The sequence below is a fragment of the Leucopleurus acutus genome (genome assembly GCF_964270905.1).
Source record: "Leucopleurus acutus genome assembly, chromosome: 4".
NCBI classification, from domain to species: domain Eukaryota; kingdom Metazoa; phylum Chordata; class Mammalia; order Artiodactyla; family Delphinidae; genus Leucopleurus; species Leucopleurus acutus.
Genome location: NC_139146.1, coordinates 44,676,743 through 44,690,373, shown reverse-complemented (window position 1 = coordinate 44,690,373; position 13,631 = coordinate 44,676,743). Strand labels below are relative to the sequence as shown.

General features: G+C 46.4%; 1 long non-coding RNA gene across 2 annotated transcripts in view; it reads left to right on the top strand.

Annotated features, from left to right (window-relative positions):
* Positions 1 to 46: 46 nt before the first annotated feature.
* Positions 47 to 13,631, top strand: part of LOC309961553 — a 69,754-nt gene continuing 56,169 nt past the window's right edge. The window contains exons 1-2 of one of the 2 annotated variants that reach the window (XR_014326193.1): positions 47 to 919; positions 1,249 to 1,304. This is a non-coding gene — a long non-coding RNA (uncharacterized lncRNA). Of the gene's footprint in view, positions 931 to 1,248; positions 1,305 to 13,631 lie in introns of both variants that reach the window. The other variant, XR_014326194.1, reaches the window with a different exon arrangement.

Sequence of the window (13,631 nt, the reverse complement as noted above, 5' to 3'; positions counted from 1 at the left end):
ATACTACACTCCATTCATCCATTCATCTGTTGATAGACGTTTGGGTTGTTTCTGCCTTTTGGCTGCCGTGAATAGTATTGCCATGCATATTCCTGTACGGGTATTTGAGTACCTCTTTTCAGTTCTTTTGGATATATACCCAGGTGTGGGGTTGCTCAGTCATCTGGTAATTCTGTGTGTAACTATTTGAGGAGTCTTTTTTGATTCTTGACACTGCATTTCAAGGAGATATTATCCAACTTTTATAGGAAAGAAGATGTGAGCTCTGATTGATAGGATTCATTTCTTCAAAGTCACCCAATGCTGTGGTCTGAATGTTTTGTGTCCCCTCCAAAATTCGTACATTCATATCTTGAAATCCTAATGCCCAATGTGATGGTGTTAGGAGGTGGGGCCATTGGGAGGTGAGCCCTTATGTACAGGATTAGTGCCCTTTTAAAAGCAGGTCCAGCAAGATCCCTAGCCCTGTAGCCAAGTGAGGACAAAATAAGAAGTCTGTGACCTGGAAGAGGGCTCTCACCCAACCCTGCTGGCACCTTGATCTCAGACTTACATGTTCCAGAACTGTGAGAAATCAACTTCTTTTTTTATCAGCCATCCAGTCTTTGGTATTTCGTTATAGCATCCTGAGTGGCCCAAGACCCCCAGCCAGAGAGCAGTACAGCTGGAAGTCACAGCACCTCACATGCCCACTCTTCCATCTCATCCTCCCCAAAATACCTGAGATAGATGGTTGCCGTTTTCAGATGAAGAAACAGTCCCATAAGTTAAGTGACTTGCTGAGGATACAATTAATTTCAGGAGATGTTTTCATTCCATTTAGAAACCAGACCTTATCATTGATTATTTAGATGTGTTTCTTTTCCTTTCCTTAGGCCTTACAATCTGGTGACATGCCAAGAGAATGCAATGGGATCAGGTATGAGGAAGGTGGGATGTTTTTTCTCTTATGCTTTAGCCAGTCATTCAACAAGTAAGTTTTGAGTGCCAGCTATGTAGTAGGCGCTAATGTATGACATCTAGTGAATGGAGTAGGCAGAGCCCTCTGTCTGCCCTCAATAGAGTTTCACTGAGGGCAGACACGATAAACAATGAAATATAGCCTGATTATAAATTAGAGTAGGTGAAAAAGGTGTGAACTGTGAGGAAAGAAGAGCAAGGTAAGGGGGTTAAGGAATGTTGAGGAGGTGAGGTTGCAATTTCAGACAGTGTAGAGTTATGGACTGAATGTTTGTGTCCCCCCTGCAGATCCCTATGTTGAAACCCTAAGCCCCAATGTGGCTGAAGATGGAGCCTCTAAAGAAGTAAGTAAGGTTGATTGAGGTGACAAGGGTGGGGCCCAGATCTCATACAATTAGTGTCCTTATAAGAAGAGACACCAGAGAGTGCTTTCTCTCTGTCTGTCTCAGTGCACACACCAAGGAAAGGCCACGTGAAGATACACGTGAGAAGGTGGCCATCTGCAAGCCAGGAGAGTCCTTATAAGAACAAATCACCTGGCACCTTGGTCTTGGACTTCTGACCTCTAGAAAATTAAGTTCAGTCCTTTGGGCTGCCCAGTCTGTGGTATTTTGTTATGGCAGCCAGAGCTGACTAAGACAGTGAGGGAGGACCTCATTTGAAGAGATGACATTTGAGCAAATCTTAAAGGAGGTGCAGAAGTTAGCCCCTTGGATATCTGAAGTATGAGTGTTTTAGACAAAAGTCCCACCGCTTGAGTGTGCCAGGTATGGCTGAGGAGCTTAAGGAGAACTTGGGGACTGGAGTGGAGTGAGGAGAGTCAGTAAAGGAGCTGTTGTAGATGAGACCAGAGATGTGATCGTGTGGCGCAGAGGTTCCCAAGCTTCTATGGTCCGTGGTGCCATTAGTGTCTTAGCAATTTTTCATGGTGCCCCTACATCAAAGGAAATACCTAACAGTGGCTTTATAAATAGTTAGATCCTAACAATCTAATAGTCACAGTGGGACAGATATCGCTGTGTTAACCTAGGAGATGGAAACTATCCTGTGGTGACCCTGCGAATTCCCGGGGGTGCCTGGTGCACAGTTTGAAAATTGAAAATGTGAGGTGCTGTGCATTTTAAGGACTTTGGCTTGGACTTTTGGCAGCCGTTGTGGGGATTTTGAGCAAAGGCGTGACATGATATATTTTAAAAGATTGCTCTGGCTGTTATGTTGAAGATAATCCTGAGACTGTTGTGATGATCCAGGCAAGAAATGATGGTGGCTAGGGTGGTAGCGGTGGAGGTGGTGAGAGGAAAGTGTATTCTGAAGGTAGAGTCAACAGGATTTCCTGGTGGACTGAATGTGAGGGTGAGAGAGAAGAGTCAGAGATGACTCCCAAGGTTTTTGACATGAGCAGAAGGAAGGATTGAGTTTTTTGCCAAATGTGATGGAGAAGGCTGTGGATAGAGCAAGTTTTGCTGGGAATATCAGGAATGTAGTTTTGGACTTACAGGTTTGCTCTTTCCTATCCCGGTGGTGATGTCGAATTGTATTTTGAGTCTGGAGTTCAAGAGAGAGAACTGGGATGGAGATGAAAACTTGGGGTCATGAGCATACAGTTGACATTTATTTATTTATTATTATTTTTTTTTTATTGGAGTATAATTGCTTTACAATGGTGTGTTAGTTTCTGCTTTATAACAAAGTGAATCAGTTATACATATACATATGTTCCCATAACTCTTCCCTCTTGCGTCTCCCTCCCTCCCACCCTCCCTATCCCACCCCTCTAGGTGGTCACAAAGCACTGAGCTGATCTCTCTGTGCTATGCGGCTGCTTCCCACTAGCTATCTACCTTACGTTTAGTAGTGTATATTTGTCCATGCCTCTCTCTCGCTTTGTCACAGCTTTAAAGCTAGGAGACTAGCTGAGATCACTAAGGGAGCGTGTCAATGGCATCTAGGAGGTGGAAACCACACAGTGATGAAAGCAGGGCAAGTTTAACATGAAGAATTATTGAATAACAAGAGATTAACTCTAAAGGACTAAAGAGAACCCCAAAGAATACCTTTTGGCTGGGGGAGAGTACTCAAGGAAAGACGCATTTGGAAGACAGACCTCTCCCCAAGGCTGGGATCTGAACCTCATTGGAGCCAGGATGGTTGTGGCTCCGTGGATGCCACATGCCACATGCCACATGGTTGTGGCTTCGCTGGGTTTCCTGGGCCAGTGCTGCTCTACAGTCACTGGGGAAGCAGGAAACACCCTGTCAAGGTGCAGGGAGACCGAGGCTAGAAGCACTCCCACTGGGGTGCCTTTGAGACTCCCTGGGGATCTTGCCCATGGGGTGCTGCCGAAACTCAAGGCAAAGCTGTCCCTGGGAGTGCTGCCTCATGTCTCCCACACGCACGTGGTATCCATGTGGCAGGAGCAGAAAGGAAACACGCCAGAACCAGGAGGAGAAGCCCCTTCTTCTTGCAGGGTTTCCAACACTCTCTGTTGGCAAAACTTTGCGTGATGTCAACTGCACAGGAAGGCTCACAGGGTCTACCTCCATTACTGCAGAGCAGCCCATGAAGGTGACGTTGGAGCAGTGCGGCAAAACACTGGCTGTTATGGACTGAATGTTTGTGTCCTTCCAAAACTCGTATGTTGAAAGTCTACCCTCCCAATGTGATGATGTTAGGAGGTGGGGCCTTTGGGAGATAATTAGGATGAGATGAGATCATTGGGTGAAACCCTCATGAATGGGATCAGTGCCCTTGTGAGAGTCACGGGACAGCCGGCTTCCCTCTACTCTGCTCTTTGCCACGGGAGGACACAGTGAGAAGTCAGCATGCTGCAGCTGAGAAGTGGGTCCTAACCAGGACCCCTGATCCAGACATGCTGACCCTCTGATCTCAGGCTTCCAGCTTCCAGAACTGTGAGACATACATTTCTGTTTTTTTATAAGCTACCCAATCCATGGTAGTTTGTTAGAGCAGCCTGAACTAAGCCACTAGCAAAACATTAAATGTGTGCAGAGAAGATGACCATGGACTGAGCTCTCGAAGATGGGTAAGAAGAGGAAAAATCAGCCAAGGACACTGGAAGGAGCAACCAATAAGGCAGAATGTGCAGTCCTGGGAGTAAAGTGAAGAAAGTGTATCGAGAAAGAAGGAATGAACAGCAATGCCACGTGCTGCTGGGAAGTGAAGGAAGATGAAGGCTAGAAACTGACCATTGGACTTAGCCGTGGGCAGTTCACGGGTCGTGCTGACAAGCACTTTCAGTAGATCAGTGGGGGTCAAAGATTAGCGTGAGCTTAAGAGAGCAGGGGAGAAGAGGAATGGGTGTACGGACGCCTTTAACTCAGTTAAAGGAGTGAACTTTGTTAGAGTCTTCTAAACTTTATCCTGGAACAGAATCTAAAAAAGTCTACGAGGCTTTTGGGTCTGCTTTGTTCTCATAGATTTACTTTATTGCTGAAGCCCTTTCTCGGGGAGCTTATCTGAGGCATGTAGTTTGCAGCCTGGTTTATGGCATCTTCTGATTGCCTTCACCTGAGCTCACCTGAAGTGCCCTTGTCCCAGGTGCCCATTTCCTGCCACACTCCAGAGGTCGGCCTCTGCTCCCTCCGCAGATGGGCTCTCACCAGCTCGGAGGTCAGCCTCTGCATTCCTGGTTCGTCTTCCTCATGGATTCTTAAGGGGTCCACATCCAGGGGCAGTTTTCGCAGGGACACATCTTTTCTTCTCTTGAGGTCCTTGCCACAGGAGGCTGAGGGATTTATCCGACTGGAGAGACTGGGCATAAAGAGTGACTGGCTGGCCATATGGACCAGGGGCCAGACCACCACATGGACTGTGGCAGTGTAGGTCTCCCACTCCCCTGCCCTCTCTCTCCCCTTTTTGTCTCCTTTTGCCTGTTCCCAAAGGTTAGGAACTTAGAGGAGAAGAGGGATGAAGGTTAGATTCCCCTGAACTCCTAAAGCATTATTTTCTATTTTGCATCGCCCCATCCTCAGTGTTGAGTAAATGTTGAATGAGTGGATGAAAGGCAGGCTTGGAGAAGTTAACTAATCAGTGTGCTCCTGGTACGTGATGCAAGTAAGTGATGGAGCCAGGTGTCCACAGGTCCCCACCCCTTGTTGCTTGTATGATACCCTGGCTAGAGACATAAGACTGTCATTTCCCTTCCCACAGCTAGTTTTTAAACCATCTTATTTCTTCCATCTGCTATTTTGTCCACCTCTCATCTCCCCTGTTGCCCCTCCCAGGCTGGTGGACTCAAGTGCACCTTGTTTGCATACCTGGCTCTGCCACATGGTAGTGGCAGGACCATGAGCCATGGGCCAGAACTGGTCTCTTTTCTCAGCCCCGTTCCTTGCCCTTCTCTGTCCTGCTCTGTATTGCAGGGACCTGCCTTTCCCAGGCTCCCTTGCCAACTGTCTTCCTATAGGTTTTGGCAGTGGGGTCCCTTGTGGAAGACTGAAGGGGAGCAGAGGGGAGAAGCCACAGTGTCTCCATGTCCCCTCCTGCCTCTGGTGGCATCTCTGGGGGCAGTGGCATCTTTGGCCATGGCGGTATCACTTCCACAGCCCCAGCTCCCACTAGCCAGCCCCTCCCCTGTGGGTCCCCTCACCATCCCACGTTTGGATTCTGGATTTCTCCACCTCCCATATGGCTTATTTCCTTTATTTAATCCCCCCCTGTTTGAGTAGTTTCTGTTTGCTGGCTGGTCCTCGTCTGTGAAATGGGAATGATCGTACCTGCCTTATGGAGTAGCTGTGGGGATTCAGTGAAATAGTACATGATTATTTATTCTTATTATCATACTTCAGGGGGAAATACTGGGCCTATTTTAGGAAAGAGTATGTTTTGACTTCTGCATTTTTAATTTGCCTCAAAGTCATTGGTCCTCATGTTCACTTCTCACTTAAGGGAGGTTGTGGCAGTATCACCACTCACCCTTCCGGACACTCCTGAGGGGCTGGATCAGTGTAACTGAATAACCTGGAACTGGAGAGAGACCCTCCCAGTGTGCCCATGTTCCTTCTGTGGCAGGTCAGCTCAGCCGGGGACCTGGGGAGAGCAGTGCTGCTACTCTAAGCCTGTTCAAGTCACAGCTGCTTACAACCCTAGAAAATGGAAAGGCTGAAGTACTGTGTCTAAGGAAAATGCAAAGGCAAACACTTCATCCAAAGTGCAGCCGAGAGCCTCTCTGGGGGCTTGGAAAGAGGGCTGGGAAGGTTCTGCTTCTGGGTCTCTGTTGGTGGAAAAAAATCGGAGTTGAGTCCAATTTTTTCCCCATAGATGAATTCTATTGTGACACTCTATCACTTAGATTAGAATACGTACCATTTGGGACACTCTAGGGGGAAGAAGCTCCACGGAGGCTAAGGGAAGCACATTAGCTAGAGAATCCTACTCAGCCAGTGGCTTCTGTTTTCTTGGGGTCCAGACCAGCCTGTGTGCAGGGGATTATGGGTAGAAAGCTGCTGTGTTTCTAGAATGTTTTTAGCATTGAGAGACTGTGCCCTGAGGAATACTCCCAAGTTAAGCAAGTCCCTTTCTGGCCTCTGCCTCAGTTTCCAAGAGATACATTTGCTCCATTTTCAGGGAGAATTTCTTACTAAAATTTTTGCCAATTACGTTATCTCTGGATAAAGTAATTTGGACTAGAAGTCTGACTGAGAGAAAAATTAAATGTCCCACTTGACTGGTTATTTAAGAAATGCAAACTGAAACAATGAGGTGGCAGTCGTACTAGGTAAATGCAGGGGAGCAAATTTGCCAGGGAAACATGTATACCTTTGGCATGAGGATTGTTTTAGGCTCATTATCTTTAAGAAGAAGAAGATTCAGGAATTCCTTCTTTTGACCTCTCCCTTAGCTGCCTAAAGAATTTAGATAAAGGGACTGTTCCCAGAATAGAGCTACCACCAGAGATATCTGCAAGGAATAAGGGGGGTGTGGTGGGGGAGAGATCAGAGTCCACTCTGTGTCCCTTGTCTCTGCAGGGCCTAGCAAACATTTGTTTATCACACATTTTCTTTTTCATCTTCATGTGAATTTTCTTTCTCCCCTTTGAAGTCCCCAACCACTACCCTCAATGTCCTCTTTTGTCTTTAGCTAAAGATGGTATTTAAGGTGAGGGCTTCGGCCATTTCAGTGAGTTACTACTATTTTCCTGGGTCTCTCCCATGCATACATGTTATTAAACTTTTATTTGATTTTCTCCTTTTAATGTGTCTCATGTCAATTTAATTCTTAGACCAGCCAGAAGAACCTAGAAGGGTAGAGGAAACTTTCTTCCCCCCCACCCCCCGACACAAGCTAGCAACTAGTTTTAAAGCACGTGCTGACATGTGTTTTTGAACCCTGTTGGTGGGAGGGCCACATAGAACTGTTTAGGAGAGTACCTTGATACTCTGTCAATACTCTTAACACTTTTCACCATTTGATCTAGTAATCCCATATCTTAGATTCTATGAAATGATCAGAAACAAGACAGAATGGATAAACAGCAAGGTGCTACTGTATAACACAGGGAACTATATTCAATATCCTGTAATAAACCATTATGGAAAAGAATATGAAAAAGAATGTATATATTGATATATATGAATCGCTTTGCTGTACAGCAGAAATGAACACAACATCGTAAGTCACCTATACTTCAGTAAAATAAAAAAAGAAACAAGGACAAGAAATATAACAAATATGTTAATTCCTGCATCATTAATTACTGCAATCTTTGAAACAACTCAAAGGACCAACAATAAAGTATTGTTAAGTAATCACTGTAGCTAACATTTATTGAGCACTTTCTATGCTGTAGGTACGGCTTTGCAAGGATTAACAAATCCTCACAATTCTATTGAAGAAACTCCTATTTTTAAGTCTATTTTACAGTTGAGAAGAATGAGGCGTAGAGAGAAGTTACTCACCCAAGTTTACACAGGAGGTAATGAGAGCCAGGATTTGAACAGGCATTTCGACTCAGTGTTTGTGTTCTCAGCCACTACACTACAGCAGCCTGCAAATAAGCCATATGATTAGCACAATTTAGTTATGCCAATAACAAATATAATACCATTATCAAAGACCACATTTTCAAACAATTCTTATTGATATGAGACAATCCTCAAGGAATGTGAAAATTATCTGTTGTGGAGAAATAGATTTTTGGTTAATAAAGACTTCATGCGGAATGCTTTTTTTTTTTAAGCATATTTATTTCCATGGGCAGAAGCAGACCCAATATTTTGAAGCTACTTCTGCAACATCACTTTTTTGTAGTGTTTGTTCCGAATTCACAGTTTTCCTGTCTGATCTTCTAAAGCAGACTTCTTGGGAGGCAGATGGAGGGGCATGCAGTTTAGGAGGCCAATAGCTGGTTAGCAGCAGAGAGGCAAACAAGTTCTGAATCAGCATTTCAGCCCGTGGTGACGCTGGCCTTTTAGCTGCTTGTGACTTCGAGTGTAGAAAAGGGAAACACTCAGATGAGAGGAGTTTTTGAAATGTCCACTTGGTGGAGCTGTCAGCTTAGGTGGAAGTGTGATTGGCTTGCTTACCTGCAAGTAATTTTCAGTGCTATTTCAATGACTCTTGGAAATGGATGCCCCAGCCAACTCCTAGCTCCTTCAAACCCAGATTCTACAATGATAACTAAACAACTTGCAACGAGAAGATGCGTAAGTTCTGGGGATCTGATGCACAGCATAAGGATTATAGTCGATATTGCTATATTATATACTTCAGAGTTCTAAATGAGTAGATCTTAAATGCTTTTACCACAGAAGAGAAATGATAATTCTGTGATGCGATAGAGATATTATTGAAAGCTATGGTGGTTATCATATTACAGTATATAAGTGTATCAACCAACATGGTGTACACCTTTAACTTACACAATGTTATATGTCAGTTATATTTCGATAAAAACAAAATCCCAAACCCTAATCCAGTATTTGGTGTGATTATTGCCTGTTGCACCCACAGGACTGTAAGCTTCATGGGGGCACTGAATGTCAGGGCTCCCAGATACTGCCTCAGTCCGCTTCTTCCTCTAACTTTAGTTAGTTGTCAAAAGGACCATCTAGGGAGCTTATTACAAATGGATTCCTGGGACCCTCCCCAGATCTGAATCATAGTTGTAGGGTAGAGTCATGTATTGGTTGTCTGCTACTGCATAACGAATAGTGGCTTAAAAGAACAGTACTTATTGTCTCCCACAGTTTCTGTGGGTCTGGAATTTGGAAGGGGCTAATTTGGGGATTCTAGCTCAGGGTCTCCCATGAAGTTGCTGTCAGATGTCATCTGGGGCTACAGTCATCTGGAGGCTTGATTAGGGCTGGAGTGTCCACTTCCGAAGGTGCTGGGAAGTTGGTTCCAGGAACGGTACAGGACAGGAAGGATGTGCTGGACTAGTTCAGATATATTCAGCTACACGTGCTGTCTGGGAATGGCAGAGTTTTAAATGCTGGTTCTTTTGTTGGGTGCATCCCTGCTGGAGTCCTCTGACCAGCAACCCTGAATATAGTTTGTTCCTTGAGCAGGTGTAACCCTCGGCTGCTAACCTGCCATGGTTCCCTTCTGCGCTGGGCCACTTTGTCTTTCCAGGCCATTCTGCTGGGCGGTGTCCTTTACAAGATGCCTCGAGCTTGGCTCCTTCTCACATGGCCCACATCTGGCCTGTGGGAAAACATGAGCCTTTGCCTCCTGTCACTTACAGAGAAGGGAAGGGAAGCGCCATAGCTCTCCAGTAGTTCTCACCCAGGACATTGTCTCCCCCTCTGCAATCTCTCCTCTGTCACAGACTGGAGGTGGGCGTCCAGGACTCTGGTAATGACTTCCCAGGCTCTCGATGGGCCCTGCATAAATGATCTAATGCTGTGTCTGGGCATGTGGGGACCTAGTACCTATCACGTTCTCACCTGTGGGCATCAACAGAAAAACTGACACACCAGGTCCCTTTCAACATCCGGTTCCATCTCTCCATACTCCAGCGCTAAAGCTTCCTAGGAGCTGCTTCACCTTTCCCACTTGGGTGTCCCAGAGGTAACTTGAACATGATATGTCCACGCTTAGTATCCATCCCTGTCTTAGTCCATTCTGGCTGTCTTGGTTGGCAGGGGCTGGATCATGAAGGATCTCTGTTCAGTGAATTTTGTCTTGCAGGCATTGGGGAACCTCTGAAAGCTTAAAACATTTTTTTCCACTGTGAGGCTTTCTGCTTCCTTGCATTTTAGAAACTCCAAGCAGTGTGAAGAACGTCCACAAGGGGGCAGGCGTTGGCAATAGATGGGAACATTGGTATGGAAAACCAGCGTGTGAAACTGGTTCAATTTTCATTTCCTTGTGGGGCCTCTGCTCAGCTCTCTGAGTAGATCTATGATGGACACGTAACCTCAAGCACTGGAGACTAGCTGCTGTGCATCCTGACTTTTTTCTCTCTCCCTGCCTTCCTCCTTTCCTCTCACCCTTTCTCCCCTGCATCCTCTTGTGTACTTTCTTCACTGAAGTGGAAAGTCAGGTTTAAAAAAGTAGTAGATACTTCCTAAACATGACCAAGCTTGCAACGTCTTAAAAGCCCAATCTCCATGCAAACAGATGACGACACACACACGAGAAACAACAACAGTTCAGACTGCTGGAATGTACACAAGCCACTGGGAAAAGGACCTGTTCCCTGTCAGTATGTCAGGAGTCCCTGTAAAGTTCCCATCACCTGTACACGCTAGGAGATGGTTATTGATTCCAATTCAGGTCTCACTGACGTTTACTGAATGCCTACTGTGTGTCAGGTTAGGTGCTGGGAGATCGAGACTATGTTATTTCACCGAATCATCACACCAGTACTTTGAGCTCAGTAGGCCTTTCCCTATTTACACATAAGGCAATTGAATCTCAGAGAGATCATGCCGCTGGCAGGTCACAGAAATGTAATGTAAGGCAAAGTGTGGACTTCTTACTCTAGTGTTCCTGCCATTAAACCACACTGGATTGCTTGATTTAGCCCCATCTCCCAATGTGAGAATGATTCAGGGTGACCAGTGTGGGGAAGAGAGAGGCAGCTTTTTCTTCTGATGTCAACTAAGCTCAGTGCATAGATGCTCCAGAGGGAAAGAAGAGGTATGAGGGGACAGGGGCTGTCATTGTTCTTTTTCACTCCAAGTCAGTCAGAGGCTGGAGGGCTCAGTCAGGGGAGCAGACTTAAGGGAGCAGAGAGTGAAAACTTTGGACAACTTGGTGGTCTGTGACCCTTTGCTCAGCCAGGGACTGTCCTGGATAGTCCTGGTGGCCAGCATAGGGCTAGGGTCCAATAAATATTTGTTCTACCGAGCCCCTTGTACAGATGGGAAAACAAAGGATCAGGGGTCTGGCTATTTAAGGTCAATGAATGGTCGAGTGAAGTGTGGAACTCTGGGGGCTTTGAGTGTGTCCTTACACCAATTTTTCAAAGTATGAGCCATTCCATCAGGGCATGTGTACAGGGAGATGTGGGGTGGGACACAGGAGAATGCTTTCTATTTAATAATCATCTATTTTATATAAAAAATATATAGCAAGCTTTCAATTCCATGGATATTATGGCCAGGATGCGACTAAATTAGATAGCAAGTAAAAAGTGGATCGATTTAAATGTTACATAAAGAATACACCAGAATAGCCAACACAGTATTTAAGGAGAAGAACAAAGTTGGAAGACTGATGCTACTTGACCTCAAGGCTTACTGTAAAGCTACAGTAATCAAGACAGTGATGTACTGGTGAAAGAATAGACAAACAGATCAATGGGACAGAATAAGGAGCCCAGAAATAGACCCCGATAAATACAGTCAACTGATCTTTGATAAAGGAGCACAGGAAACACAACAGGGCAAAGATAGTCTCTTCAAGAATGGTGCTGAGGGCTTCCCTGGTGGCGCAGTGATTGAGACTCTGCCTGCCAATGCAGGGGACACGGGTTCGAGCCCTGGTCTGGGAAGATCCCACATGCCACGGAGCAACTGGGCCCGTGAGCCACAATTACTGAGCCTGCGCGTCTGGAGCCTGTGCTCCGCAACAAGAGAGGCCGCGATAGTGAGAGGCCCGCGCACCGCAATGAAGAGTGGCCCCCGCTTGCCACAACTAGAGAAAGCCCTCGCACAGAAACGAAGACCCAACACAGCCCAAAATAAATAAATTAAAAAAAAAAAAAAAAGAATGGTGCTGGACTAAAAAAATTAATCTAGACACAGTCCTTACATCCTTCAGGAAATTCACTCAAAATATAGGATCATTTCCCCATTTCACAGGCTTAAATGTAAAATGCAAAACTATAAACTCCTGGAAGATACCATAGGAGAAAACCTAAATGACCTTGGTTATGGTGATGCATTTTTAGATACACCAGCAAACACATGATCCATGAAAGAAATAATTGATAAGCTGGAGTTCATTAAAATTAAGAAGTTCTGCTCTGTGAAAGGAAATGTAATAGAGGCGGAGCGGGCATGCAGCTGTTATCGCGAGACTCTGAGTCTCGCGGGCGGAGGTACGGCTGTGCAGGCAGTCAGTGTGGGCCTCGCGGCAGAGAATGCGGGAAGAGGCGGATTGCAGCCTTCTCCCCGGGACCCTCCGGGCCCTCTGGCCTTGAGGCCGGCGGGTGAGCTGAGGGTCCCGGGGAGAGCCTGAGGGCTGTGTCCTATAGAGCTGCAGAGCCCTCACCACGGCCGCCGCCTGGCCGGGCCTAGGCCTTGAAGCAGCGGTGACCCTTCTCCCCCCATCCCCACCTCGTCGACCTGATGGTGGTGGCAGTCACCATGGGTCACAATCCACGGAGGCCTCAGCAACTGGAGTATATGGACACGGCCATTAAGGTAACATTTTCAACCAGCTTCCGTCTCTCCGTTCAATTTTCAAAACTTGGTACAGCTGAGATGAGTTGTCTGCTCCCAGGAGGTGGCCAGAGGTCAGGGTTAAGGTGTAAGGACACTGCACAGCATTCCTTGAGGTCCACCCCTGTGGTTAGGGCTTTTCTCAGAGAAGGGCCTCTGGGAGCTGGGAATTCACCTGCTGGGTATTTGCTCCATTTGAGCCTATACAGGTGATTCTCTCCAGCTTAAATGAAAAGCCTAAGGACCGGTAGATCCTGGGTGCCTGGCTCCCTCAGTGATGACGGCTGGGCAGGGTCTGGGGACCTGGCCCTGAGGGCGCCGACAGCTGAGATCTGCCTCTTTAGTCAGGCCTGGGCCCGTGCAGGAGGATCCAGACTGGGTGCTGGACGAATGCTCCTGGGCCGGGTACCCGGCCCGTGCAGCGACCCTCTCCTCTTAGCCAGGGCCTGGACCTCAGAGGGGAAAAGTTGAGCCTTGGGACCTTGCCCCTTGTCAGAACAGAGAATAACCTTTGTTTTGGAGGAGATTTATGGGAACTGTGTGACCTGACCGTGACCTGACCTTAAAAAAAGGCTCTGACACCAAGAGGTTTGCAGCAACTAACCATGCCCCTCCCTCACCTTTCCTATAAAAGGGCTTTGCTGGAAGCTTTCGAGGAGTGCAGGGTTTTTAAGGCATGAGCACCCGTCTCCTTTCATGGGCCTACAATAACCCTTTCTCTGTTCCCAGCTCTGACATTTTGGTATTGTTTGGTCTCACTGTGCTTCAGGCACATGGACTTGTGTTTGATAACAAAAATATCAAGTGAATTAGAAGAAA